A 15,252-nucleotide genomic window follows, 5' to 3' on the forward strand; every position below is an offset into this window, starting at 1 on the left:
AGCATTTCCTGACCTCCACTCTGGATAAAAGAGTTTCATCCCTTTTTATGGCTGCATAATATTTCATTGTATTATATATCACAATTTGCTTACCCATTCCTGAATATTTCGGTTGTTTCCACTTTTAGACTACTGTGATTAATGCAACTATGAACTACGAACATTTCCATGTAAGTATTTGTTTGAGTCTCTGTTTTCAATTCTTTGGAATATATAACTAGGAGTAGAATTGCTAGGTCATATGGTAAGTCTATGCTGAACTGTTTGAGGTACTGCCAAACTGTTTTCTACAACTGCTGCACTGCTTAACAGCAATACACAAGAGCTCCAATTTCCCCACATCCCTGCCAATACATACCAAAACTCATAAATGTATCTATATTGAAAATATGCCTTTACTTAGGTGGTTGACTTTATTCACCATAGGTTATTTAAAATTAAATGTGGTGTCCTTAATTGTACACACTTCAACTATGAAATTTAAGGTGAAGAAACTGAAATGGATTTCAAGTCACAATGACAACAAAACTGAAAATCTTTGAAAGAATTGGAAATGATTGAGGAAAGAGAGACTGGTGTCCTTTGACACCCTTTCATCGACTGAATTCAAATTTATTCTGGTGACAGCATCTGCAGTTGTGATAGAAAGGTTAACATTTCATAGATCACTTAACAACTCTGCCCAGAGCCATTGAAGTGAAGAGGTCAGCAGACTGGGAAGAAATGACACTATGCCACTCACATCCTGAGCAGTTCCTTTTAGTTGATTATTCTAGAACTTTTTGGGTGATACAATTTGGCCATTTCTCCCTATTTTTAAAGTACTCAGGCAATTTAAGCATTTAAATGTTCTCCCATCTGTGAGAGGCTTAATCACTTAGCCCTGCATTTTCAATCTTCTTGAATCAATTGAAGCCTTACAAAGTGTTCTTTTAGCTAAGGTTGGAAAGAGAACAGCGGCAGCTGAGCCAACCCTATTATTTGGTATCAGAGTGAAGATCAGAGCTAGTGAGGTAAGTTGGGCTGCCACCAACCCTTTAACTCATCTTGCAGGGGGTCTGAAAGCACGACCTGGAGACCACCTGCATCAGAAATACCTGCTGGTGTTCTTTTAAAATAACTCACCCTGACTAGGGTGACTAATTATCCAGGTTTTCCTGGGACTGGATTTTTTCCCCATACAATGAATTATCAACACTAGAACTGGGAAAGACACAGACAAGCCAGATTGGGTTGTCACCCATACCCCTGACCTATTGAATCAGAATCACTGTTTTCTTATAAATACTGAAGTTTCAGAACTACTGCAGTCTCCGAAGCCCTCCACTTCCTCTCCCCACTGAGGAACATCTCCCTACCCTGCTACAGGCTCAGTTTTTCTTTTTTTAAAATCGAGGTAACATTGCAAACATTGGTTTACAGTGCTGTATATGATTTAGGGAAATAAGTTCAAACCCCCACAGATGTACATCACCATGCCACACCCACTGCCAGAAAACCCATATCCCTTTACCATAGACCATTGTGTGCGCACCCCCTTTGTTTCTACCCTCCCTCCTCCACTAGTAGCCTCAGTTCTGTAACCATATTTCTAGGCTTTCTTTTGGTTTAGTTTTGTCAGTTCTTTGTTTTATTTTTCTATATTCCACATAGTAGTGAAACCATCTGGTATTTGTTTTTCCCCTTCTGACTTTATTTGCCTTGCATAATCCACTGCAGTTCCATCCGTGTTGTCACAAATGTTAAGATTCCATCTTTTTTATAGCTACATAGTATTCCGTTCTGTAAATATAAGACATGTTTTTATTTATTTGATTTTTAAAAGATTTATTTTATGTACTTACACATACAAGGCCAGAGGTGCAGGGAGTGAAAGGATTCATCATAGACAGAGTGGGGAGCAGAACAGGCAGATCTTCTCAAATACACTGCTGAGGGGAGCTGTGGGCAAGACAGGAGAGGTCTGATGTGCCATGTGGGTCAGCTCCTTGGCAGGGGATCAAACTCATGCTGCAGTGGCTGGCAATGGCTGGCAATGGCTTGATAGCACTGAGACTTTAACCCCTATGCCATCAGGGAGGCCCTATACCACATCTATTTTATCCATTCCTCTGTTGTTGGACATTTAGTTTGTTTCCATAACTTGGCTATGGTAAATAAGGCTGCCATGAAAATAGGAGTGCAGATATGACTTTGAATTAGTGTTTTTGTATTCTTTGGGTAGATACCAAGGAATGGAATTGCTGAGTCATATGGCAGATCCATTTTCAATCTTTTGAGGAACCTCCCTACTGTTTTCCACAAGAGCTGAATCAGTCTACATTTCTACCAACAGTGTAGGAGGGTTCCTTTTTTCCAACACCCTCATCAACATTTGCTGTTGCTGTTTTGTTTTGTGGGTTTTTTTTTTTCATATAAATCATTCTCATGGAAGTGAGGTGCTATCACATTGTGGTTTTGATTTACAATTCCCTGATGATAAATGATGTTGAACATTTTTTTTCGTGTCAGTAGCCTCACTTAGGCACTGCTCTTATTAACTGCTTTAGTTCTTACCATCTTCCAATATTACATGTAGGTATCCCCTTTCTTCATTTGGAAGGCTGTGCTTTTAGGCAATATAATGGCTAAGTAAATATCAGGATTATCACTGTTGTTTGTATTCATATGCTAGGTGAAGTAGAGAAGAAGATATAGACGTTCATTCCTTCATTTACTCATTCCTTGAACATTTACTGAGCACAGTTCTAATATATGCATATATAATATATGCAGAGAGAGAGAGAGAGAGAGAGAGAGAGAGAGAGAAACCATCAGTTGCTCAATGGGGAAAAAAAGAACCTAAGTTTAAGTGTGAATACAGACACACATGTAGGAACATATGGCTGGCTTGTGTCAGCTGGCATGTAGATGGAGAAATACCCATTTTCCTAGAACTACAACTATTTGAGAATATTCATTAATCCAACAAATACTTATTGAGGGCCTTTTATGTGACAGCATAATGCTAGACGTTGGGATATAACAGCAAGCAAGACAGATCTCCACTTGCATGTTTAAATCCTAGCTCAGAAAGAAAGATAAAATCACAAACAAACACATAATGGCAAGGGTTTTGATAAGTTCTATAAAATTCATAGATGTAATGTGATTGAGATGGTGGGTCTACTTTTGATTGGCTGCCAAGTGTCTGAGATGACACTTGGGACAGGATCTGAATGATTAAAAAGTCAGCCATTTACAGATCTGGGGGAGAAATGTTCTAGGCAGAGGGAATAGATAATGCAGGAGCCTGAAGGTGAGAAGGAACCTGGTAAACTAGAGAAATAGAGAGAAAGGTGCTGTGACAGGAGGGTCATGATCTATGGGAACAGTCATTTGAGGGGCAGGCAGGGTTTAGGTTATGGGGATTTGTGGGCTTGAGTCAGGGGCTTGTGTTTCATTCTTATTCTCAGTACTTGTACAGAGAAGATGCCAGAAAGTTTGAAACAGAGGAGTGAGGTGATCAGATTTATACTTTTAAAGATTTCCCTGGTACTTTTGGAGAATAAACCATAGTAGAGTAAGAGTAGAAGCAGGAAAACCAGTAAGGAAACTGTTGCAAGTAGCTAATGTGGAAGATGGTGGTGACTTGGAGGACTTTCATCCTCTTTTGCTGTTTCCTTGTTCTCTGCTTGACTTCTAAATTTTGGAACATTTAGGACAATCTTAAATGTATTATGGAGTTAGGGTCAATAGGTTTTGGTGATGGTTTGCATCATTGCATAAAATGAAAGGGAAGACTCATAGGAATTCCCAGGATTCTTGAATGGTTGAATGGTAGGATTATTTACTAAAATGAGGACAACTCAAGAGGAGATTGTCAGGTACCAAGAGTTCAGGTTTAGACATGAAAATTTGATATGCCCAATAAAATTCCAAGCTAAGTTGTCAAATAATCAACTGCATATGTCTTGGGTTCTGGGCAATGTCAGAGTTGGAGATGTAAATTAATTTGGAGGTCAACAGCACATAGATGTTATTTAAAGTCTTGGAATTGGATGGTATAATCTAGGGAAAAAATAAAAGAGAAAAGGCTCCTAATCTGAGCCCTGGAAACTCCAAAATTTAGAAGTCAAGCAGAGAACAAGAAACAACAAAAAAGGATGAAAGTCCAGTGAGGTATAAGATAAACTTGGAACACATAATATAGGAGCTGGGAGTGGGAGGAAGCAAAAATTTCAGGGAGAGAGAGAGTACTATTACACCCATTTTACAGATTAGGAAACTGAATCAAGGGAATGTAAGTAGCTTACCAAGGTCACACAGCTAATAGTGGAAGAGCAATGTGTTGAGCCCAAGCAATCTAATTTCAGTTTGTGCTCCTAACTATTTTGACTGTTCATCAAAGTCAACTGTAGACCTGGTTAGCACAAAGATTGTGGGGTCTTATTCCTAGAACTTCTCATTTAGAAGGTCTGGCATGGGGCCCAATATTTTGCATCTCTAACAAACTCCTAGGTGTTGCTGCTGGTCCAGCATCCACACTTTGAAATCACTCTCCTACCATATGGTACCCTTCATATGAAAAGAAAGGCTTGTGATACTGCCGTTGCTTGCTTTCTTCAACTGGCTTTGAAAGTTTCTCCCTTAGGTTGCAGAGGAAGAATGATCATATCACTCTGTCTAGAATCATTGGATGAGAGCAACTATATTTCTGACTAGTACAGTAGAGATCAGTTGTTCTCTAGGCTGAGGGCTACAGTGGGACTAGAAAAAAAAAAAAACAGAGTCTAGGTTTGGAACTCCAGCAGGGTGGGACTGAACCTTTAGAGATCCCTGGTCAATATCGACATTCTTCTACTAGTCTGTCCTTTCAGGCCTCTGTTTTAGTTTCATAAAGCACCAGGTACCAAAAGCATGGAGGGCTCTGGGGAAACAGAAGTCTGAAGAAATGGATCCTGTGAAGTTTAAGGGCAGAAAGAGCAAGAGTAATCAAAGAATAATAAATAAGCACTTACTGTACACTAGGCAGTTTGCATGAATTATCTCAGTTCATTCTCGTAACACCCTATTAGCTAGACACTATTATCCCATTTTACAGATGAGGAAACAGACTCAGTAGCCTAAGTTCACAGCAGAAACTGGAAACTCTTGCATCAAATCTCCAGTATAATTTCAAAGCTCTTGTTCTTAATCAGCACTCTAGAAAATGACAGACATACAAGACTTTTTAGATTATCTCTGCAAAGACAAGATGCAAAAGAGGAGTGGCATGGCTTGAGAAATGCCTGGCCTGGCAGACTAAGTGACGTTGCCAGATCAGATGGAGGTAGATGGGCAGTGCAATGCCCTGGGCCAGTGTCTCTGACATTACTGTGTGTGTTTTTTTAAGTCACCAGATTTATAAGAAGGCAAATAGTCCACCAATAAGAATACCGTATGCGAGAAAAAAGTGTATGAGATGAGACAGGCGAAGATGACCAAAAAAGAGTGTGTGTAATGTACACAACACAAAGTAGTAAATTGGGGGCAAGTGAAAAAGTATAGGCATTTAAGTGAAGACATTAATGGAGAAAAAGGTCAGTGCTAAAGCATGAAACATCTAGCAGAAGCAAACAAATTAAAGGCTTTTATCACATTGGAGAGCTCTGGGGTTGAAGATCTTTTTTTTCCTTTTCCTTTTTATTTCTTAGCTTTTCTCTGACTTCATTTTAACTGAGGATTTTAACTCAGAACTGTATATTAGTGTGCAATTGTAGAAAATTATACAGAGAGAGCCCTGTACACTGCCCCGATTCTCCAAATGGTAACATGCAAAACTAGTTTAGTATCACAACCAGGATGTTGATATTCATATAATCTAACAATCTTAATCAGATTTCCCCAGTTTTTCTTGTACTTTTTGTGTGTCTCTGTGTGAAGTGATATACAGTTTTGTCACCTGTATGGGTTCATGTATCCATCACCACAGACAATATATTAAACAGTTCCAGCCTTCCTGTTGCCATTTATTCTCCAAGTTCACCTCCATCTCCCACCATATTTTATTTAACTCAATATATCAAAAATAGCACTTTACCATATAATCTATATAGAAATTGGTTTTTTTAATGATTTATTTAATTTTTTTATACAAGAGCTGGGGTACAGGCCAGAGGCACGGGAGGGTGAGAAGATTCACCAGAGACAGAGCAGGGAACAGAACAGGCAGACGACAGAAATACACTGCTGAGGGGAGCAGCGGGCAAGACGGGGAAGGTCTGCTGCGCCATGTGGGATTCTCGCTGGCTGACCAACCAGGATGGAACCCGCACTGCAGAGGCTGTGGACAGCTTCACAGCACGGCGCTCAACCCGCTGTGCCACTGGGGAGGCCCATATATAGAAATAATTAATGAGATAGTTTACGTTATTTTCTTTGTCCTAAGACTGAAATCTGAAGTGTAATTTACATTTATAACACATCTCAGTTCTGACTAGTCCCATTCATTTGCTCCATAGCCATAGACAACACAGATTTATACTACACATATTGGCAACTAATCATTCATTATCATATATTTCTAATTGAATGTTTCATGTGTATATGTCTAATCTTTCTGCCTAACATGCAAGCTCCTTGTGAACAGAAGTCTCACCTTATGATTCTTCCACATGGCCCTCAAGTGTTAGCATGCTGCTAACATTAGGTAGTAGCATGAATAAGTGATTTCCATTACATCATTCAAGAAGCTGTAATTCACAATTTAGTAAAGAGATGTGGCTGAGAAGCAAGCCCACTGGAGACATGCAGAAATCTGCATATGACAGCTGTAATTGTTTCTCTGATAGCAAGCTATCAGACCCCAGGCAGAAGAGATAAAGACCAAAGTGATAAGAATACCTTATGATTCTCAAATGAAAGGGGCTAAATTCAAAGTATAAAATGTGCATCCTTTCCCACTACCATTCCATCTTACAGATGAGAATAATAAAATGCAAGATGAGTGATTTCTACCTCTGATAAAGTATAACCAGCAAATTATTACCATCTAAGCACAGAGAGAGCCCATTTCTTTTGCCCCCGTATAGACACTGTTTTTTGAAGGCAGATAGACAGTGGCAGGGTGAGAAAGAGATGGGGGATATATAGAAATCAGCTTACAAATTTTTCCCCAAGTATATATTCCCAATCCCTACCCTAAGGCGCACACAGCCTACCCACTGATATATCTGTGTCTCATCAGAGTCCAAAGCAACTCAAACACACCTTGGACCCCAAAATCTTACTTTATCTCCCCCAAAACCCAAACAGCTTCAAATCGCACCTTATATCAGTTGGTCATTCAATATCTTATTCATTAATTTATTCGGTGTATAATGCATACCAAACACTACGAGGGCTACATATAGACAAAAGATAGAATCGTTTCTCTCACAAAACTCAATCTATTGTGAGTTTGTGTGTGTGGCCATGATGGCAGAGAGAATTACAAACTATAATGCCACATGAAAAACACTACAGAAGGTGTATGTGCAATATGCTATTATGGAATTCTATGCAGCAGTTATATGTGTGTATATGAAAAGATCTCCAGATATGGTATTGAAGGCAGTGGTTCTCAAAGTGTGGTCACTGGACCAGCAGTTTTAGCTCACCTGAGAATTTTTAAGAAATGCAAAATCTTTGGCCTCACACCAGACCTATCAAGTGAAAAATTCTGGAGAGGGGAATCAGAAATTTGTGGGTTTTTTTTTTAAGATTTATTTATTTACACAAGCACTGGGTATAGTCAGAAGCACTGGAGGGTGAGAGAATTCACCAGAGCAAGAGCAGGGAACAGAACAGTCAGAAGGACCGAAGCACACTGCTGAGGGGAGCAGCGGGCAGCGGGAGAGGTCTGCACACCATGTGGGACCTTCCCCCCCCCACCCTGCCCCGCAGCTGCCAGGGATCTAACCGGAGCTGCAGAGGCTGCGGGCAGCTTCAGCAACCCAGCACTCAACCACTGTGCCACAGGGAAGGCCCGAAATTTGTGTTTTAACAAGCTCCTCCTTTCGTCCCAGGTGTTTCTGATGCAGACTGATATTTAAGAACCATTGGTTTAGAAGAAAAAAAAATAAGTTGCAGAATGAAATCTAGAACATGATGCTGTTTATGTATTTTAAAAAAATGATGTCAGTGCACATATATATTTGCATGTGCATGGAAATCTGGAAAAAAATTCACCAAACTGACAATAGGTTTATCTCTTAAGAGGGGATTAGGATTGCAGAGCAAGGAAGTAGGTAAGTGGGTCTTTATCTTTTTCTGCATCATTCAGAGCCTTTAAAATAAGAATGTAGCATCTCCGCATGGCCATTTTAGAACAGGGACCTTTCTTCAATAAAGACTGCTTGAAATTGGCAGAAGGCTCCCTGCGAAGCCAAAGGGACAAGGTTCCCTGCGCAGTCAGAGGTGAGCTGAAGGCCCCCACAAGTCTGGTCCCACCTGGCAGGAAGTTGGAGCCCAGAGGGGATCCAGTTTTTTTTGGAACCCAGAGTGCACTCCAACTGCCCCACCTCCAGGGAAGTTTGTGGGACTTCAAGACACACCTTTGTAATTAAACACAGAAGGAGGAAATATTCTATGACAGCAACCATTAACATACTCAAAGTACCACTGCCTCACTAGACTTCTGGCATAACAGTATTTGACTCATTTGGACCGCCAGTTTACGAAACCCCACAAAGAGCACACCAAAAAGATGCCTGCCAGTACCAGTGGCACAGGTCCCAATGCATTCGGTAAATTAGAAAACAGGCAGCAGGGAAAAGAAAAACTACATGCAACCTAGCAACTCCTAAGGGGAAAGACACAACACAAAAAGAAAACCAGCCATCAGATTGCAATGACAGTGACTTGGAAGAACTTCTGATCCTTCCAGAAAGAGAATTTAAAATTGCCGTGATTAAAAAACTGACAGAAGTCATAAAGGAAAACAATGATAAGGGAAAAATAATCAACGATCAGAAGAATGAAATTGAGTACCTAAAGAGGGAAGTGAAAGAAATGCAGGAGATCAAAGAATTAATGGAGGTGCTAAAGAACTCTGGGAAAAGAAATGAAAGCAGAATAGATGAAATGGAAGAACGAATAAGTACTCTTGAAGACACAGAAATAAAAAGAACCAGAACAGAAAAGGAAAGAGAAGTACGAAGGAAAAAGACCGAAGAAAGACTTCGGGAACTATCTGACTCTATGATGAAAGGAAATATAAGAGTTATAGGAATCCCAGAAGGAGAGGAGAGAGACGTAGGAACAGAGAAAATATTCAAGGAAATAATTGAAGAGAACTTCCCAAAAATGAAGGAGCTGAAAATAGACATACAAGAAGCAAGAACACCAAACTTCCATGACAAAAGGAAAAATACAGCAAGACACATAACAGCAAAGCTCCCAAGAATCCAAGACAAGGGAAAAATAATGAAGCTGACAAGAGGGAAGAAACAGATAACATTCAAGGAAAACCAATCAGACTTCTCCGAAGAAACACAACGGGCAAAGAGAGAGTGGAGGGACATAGTCAACAGACTCCAAGAAAACAGATGCCAACCAAGAATACTCTAACCTACAAAGCTCTCCTTCCTCTATGAAGAAAGAATAAGGACCTTCCCAGACAAACAGAAACTCTGGAATTTCATTACGACTAAACCCCCATTCCAAAAAACACTACAAGGAGTCCTAAAGCCAGAACTACAGAGGGACGAATAACAAAAGAAGGCCAAAAAAAAGTTATTAAAAGAATAAATAAATAAAATCAAAGGAAAGACAAACACAATGGCAAATACACATGCTAACATATCAATACTAACTCTAAATGTAAATGGACTAAACTCTTCAATAAAAAGACACAGAGTCGCAGGCTGGATTAAGAAACAAAACCCAACCTTTTGCTGTCTCCAGGAAACACATTTAGCTGCAAAAGAGAAAAATAGACTCAAAGTTAAAGGATGGAAAACAATCCTACAAGCAAATGGACCAAAAAAGAAATCAGGAACAGCTATACTTATATCAGATAAAACAGATTTCAAACTCAAAAAGGTAAAAAGAGACCCCAGTGGTCACTACATTATGATCAAGGGGACAATACTTCAAGAAGAAATAACACTCATTAACATATACTCACCAAATGAAGGAGCCCCAAAATATATCAGACAACTATTACCATCTTTGAAAACAGACATCAGAGAAAACACATATGTAGTAGGAGACTTCAACACACCACTATCAACAATGGATAGATGAACAAGACAAAAAATAAGTAAAGACACTAAAGCTCTAAATAAGGACCTAGAGCGCTTGGGCTTAACAGACATCTATAGAACACTAAACCCAAAAAAATCTGAGTACACATTTTTCTCAAGTGCACACAGATCATTCTCCAGGATCGATCACATAGTGGGACCCAAGACAAACATCAACAGATACACCAAGATCGAAATCATACCAACCATCTTCTCTGACCATGAAGGCATCAAACTAGAAATAAACCACAAAAAGAAGGCAAGGAACTCTCCTACCTCATGGAGATTGAAACCCACACTACTGGAAGACCACTGGAATAATGAGGAGATCAAAGAAGAAATTAAAAAATTATTTGAGTTGAATGACAAGTAGGACACCAATTTCCTAAATGTATGGGATGCAGCAAAAGCAGTAATAAGAGGAAAATATATAGCAATAGAGGTTCACATCAAGAAACAAGAAAGAACTCAAAGAAACAACCTAATCTCAAAGCTCAAAGAACTAGAAAAAGAACAACCAAAAACCCCAAAACCAGTACAAGAAAAGAAATAATAAAAACCAAAGCACAAATAAATGAAATCAAAACTAAAAAAAAAAAAAAAAATCCAAAAGATCAATGAAACCAAAAGCTGGTTCTCCGAAAAAATAAATAAAATAGACAAACCCCTAGCCAGGCTCACAAAGGAAAAGAGGGCGAAAGCACAAATAAACAGGATCTCAAATGAAAGAGGAGAAATCACAATGGACACAGCAGAAATCAAAAGAATAACAAGAATCTACTATGAACAGTTATATGGAAACAAGTTCAACAATCTAGAGGAGATGGACAAATTCCTACAACTCTACAATCACCCAAAGCTAGATAAAGAAGAAATAGAAACCTAAACAGACCAATTACAAGCAGCGAAATTGAAATGGTAATCAAAAACCTCCCCAAAAACAAAAGCCCAGGACCTGATGGATTTACAAATGAATTCTACCAAACATTCAGAAACAAATTAGTGCCTATCCTTCACAAACTCTTCCAAAAAATTGAGAAGGAAGGGATAATACCAAACACGTTCTATGAAGCCAACATTACACTAATACCAAAACCGAACAAAGACAGCATGAAAAAAGAAAACTACAGGCCAATCTCTCTAATGAACACTGATGCAAAAATCCTCAATAAAATTTTAGCTATCAGAATCCAACAATGTAGCCGTAAGATAATTCACCACGTCCAAGTAGGATTCAGTCCAGGGACACAAGGATGGTTCAACATCCAAAAATCAATCAACGTCATCCAACACATCAACAAAAAGAAATATAAAAACCATATGATAATATCAATAGATGCTGAGAAAGTTTTCGACAAAGTGCAGCACCCATTCATGATAAAAGCCCTTGAAATTCTTGGGATACAAGGAACATACCTCAACATCATAAAGGCCATCTATGACAAGCCAACAGCCAGTATCATTCTCAATGGTGAAAAGCTAAAACCATTTCCATTAAGATCTGGAACAAGACAAGGATGTCCACTCTCACCACTGCTTTTCAATATAATACTGGAAGTCCTAGCCAGGGCAATAAGACAAGAGAAAGACATACAAGGAATCCAAATAGGAAAAGAAGAAGTCAAACTATCACTATTTGCAGATGATATGATAATATACATAGAGAACCCAAAAATCTCTACAGAAAAACTAATTCAACTAATCAATCAGTTCCGTAAAATGGCAGGATACAAAATCAACACGCAAAAATCAGTAGCCTCCCTATACACAAACAATAAATCTGAAGAAGAAATTTAAAAAAAATCTCTTTTATTATCGAAACAAAAAAAAATCAAATACTTGGGAATAAATCTAACAAAAGAGGTAAAGGACCTATACAAAGAAAACTATAAAACACTGTTAAAAGAAATAGAAGAAGACACAAAGAAATGGAAAGACATCCCCTGCTCATGGATTGAAAGAATTAACATTATCAAAATGGCCATCCTACCAAAAGCAATATACAGATTCAATGCTATTCCAATAAAAATTTCAATGACATTCTTCAAAGAAATAGAACAATTATTGATGAAATTCATATGGAATCACCAAAAACCCCGAATAGCCAAAGCTCTTCTGAAAAAAAGAGAAGGGAATGGAGGCATCACACTCCCAGACTTCAAAATATACTAGAAAGTCATAATCATCAAAACTGCATGGTATTGGAACAAGAACAGACACACAGACCAATGGAATTGAATGGAAAATCCAGAAATAAACCCACAGATTTATGGTCAACTAGTATTTGATAAAGGAGCAAAGAATATGCACTGGAGCAAAGAAAAGTTTGTTCAATAAATGGTGCTGGGAAAACTGGGTCACTACATGCAAAAGAATGAAGCTTGACTACTACCTCACACCATACACAAAAACCAACTCAAAATGGATTAAGGAACTAGACATAAGACCTGAAACCATCAAATACATAGAAGAAAATATAGGCGAAACACTACATGACATGCACATCAAAGACGTCTTTACAGACACATCACCCAAAGCAGTGATAGTGAAGGCAAAGATAAACAGCCGGGACTACATCAAATTAAAGAGCTTCTGCACAGCAAAGGAGACAATAACCAAAACAAAGAGAAACCCCACCGACTGGGAGAACATTTTTGCACACAACACTAACGATAAAGGACTGATCACACAAATCTACAAAGAGCTGATGAAACTCAACAAAAACAAAGAAAATAATCCAGTCAAAAAATGGGCAGAAGAGCTAAAAAGAAACTTCTCTGAAGAAGAAATGCAAGTGGCCAACAGGCATATGAAAAAATGTTCAACATCACTTGTAATCAGGGAAATGCAAATCAAAAAACTACAGTGAGATACCATCTCAAGCCAGTGAGAATGGCACATATTTAAAAAACTAGCAACAACAAATGTTGGCGAGGTTGTGGAGAAAAGGGAACTCTCCTGCACTGCTGGTGGGAGTGCAAACTGGTCCAACAACTATGGAGAGCTGTGTGGAGATTTCTTGACCTACTAAACATTGAGCTTCCATATGATCCAGCAATTCCACTCCTAGGTATTTACCCGTTATGACGCAGAAACAGTAATTCCAAAGGGCACCTGCACCTCTATGTTTATAGCAACACTATTTATAATAGCTAAGTATGGAAACAACCCAAATGCCCAAAAATAGATGACTGGATCAAGAAGATGTGGTACATATACACCATGGAATATTACTCAGCAATCAAAAAAGATAAACACATGCAGTTTGCAGCAACATGGATGGAGCTAGAAGGGATCATGCTCAGCGAACTAAGTCAAAAAGAAAAGAAAAATACCGGGTGGTCTCACTCATAACAGGAATTTAGAAAACCTAAATAAGAGACCAGGAAAAAGACTAATCAATACAAAGTAAAAATCAAAATCAACAAGCAACTATAAACCAGAGACACACTGGGGGTGGGGGTGGGGAAAGGAAGGACTAGAGTCAAAATAAGGGGGGGAGTGCAATTGTATGGGGAATATAACCAAAATGAAAATGCATACATTGTGCAAAGATGAAAAAAGATGTAAGAATTATATAAAATAAAATATTTAAAAATAAATAAATAAATGTTAGTTAATTCTAAAAAAAAGAAAAAAGAATGAGACACAGATTTACTGCCAAAAGAGAATAGCAGTAGCTAACACTTATTGTGTGTCCACTGCTTGCCAGATATTTACTTATGATTTCATTTGTGAAATCATATGCTCAGGTGGCCAGGGGAACAAGCATTATCATTTCCATTTTATACATAAGCAAACTGAGACTCAGGAAGTTTCAAAATTTTGTTCAAAGGCACACACCAGAAGTAGTATTCTCTCCCACAAACTAAGGAGCTATTAGTATTAAATGAACAGTGTTCATTCTATTCAGCTAAATGGGGTACACAGACAACCAAACATGGTCTACTTTAATGTCAGAGTTGTATTTTGTGTTATTATAATCACTGGACTATGATTTTAATAATAACCATTACCTCTTAAATGTATATAGTATATGTTACAAATATAGTCATTCCATTTATTTACTTTCTCATTCATCATCCTTTTTCAAAAGAGCAAGGCACTGGAGAAGAAAAGAATGAGATTTTCTCATGTTTCAGGAAGCCCGGGGGCTTGTAGGAGAGAGAAAATGCACTACCAGAAACATTTACCATATGCATATGTATAAAGCATGCAATGAGATCATTTGCAGGAATAGCCTTTAATTCATGAATTCATTATTACATTGATTTTTTTTCCTCATTTAATCCTCAAACACCATGGAAAACATAAGGATGAAGAGATGGATAAAAATAAAAATAAATAAATAAAATAAGAATGTATTCAAATATTAATCGAGTTTTTAAAAATAAAAAATATTTCAAGGTATTTTTAAGTGCCCTGGAAACACAAAGGAGAGAACTATTAAATCTTCCCAGAGGAGGTAGCCTGTGAAGGCAGCTTTGGGGCTGTCCCACGCCTTGCTCGACGCCCCATGTTCAGGACATGGCTTAAATTTTTGCAATCTTGTCTGTCCTGATGAAGGCGTTTCCAAAGTACAAACTTATTTCTAAAATAGTAGAGTAGACCACCAATTATCCCCTAAAACTTCAAGCCTCGGTAAAAGTACTAAGCTAAAATACTGAGTTCAAGAGTGAACTCGATAGAAAATGTGACTACCTTTCCAATACAAAGAAATTGCCCTCCACCCTGTGTTTTATAAGCAATGTTGCTCTGAGCAGCACATTAGGGTGGGTAAACAGCATAAGGCAAAGATCATTATTGATTCACCCTGGGCCAGACTCATTCAAATTCAAAATGGAAAAACCCTAGAGAGTCATCCACATCCTTGGCTTTCAGTGTCCAGTGACAAGCCACTTTGGGGAAAAAGTCATGCCCTTTAGAAGGCCAAGCCCTGCATCCCATTGACCTACTCTCTTTTACAGACTGTTTTGGATCTTTCTAGCTGATGAGACTGGTGGGA

This window comes from Talpa europaea, assembly GCF_964194135.1.
Source record: "Talpa europaea genome assembly, chromosome: X".
NCBI lineage: Eukaryota > Metazoa > Chordata > Mammalia > Eulipotyphla > Talpidae > Talpa > Talpa europaea.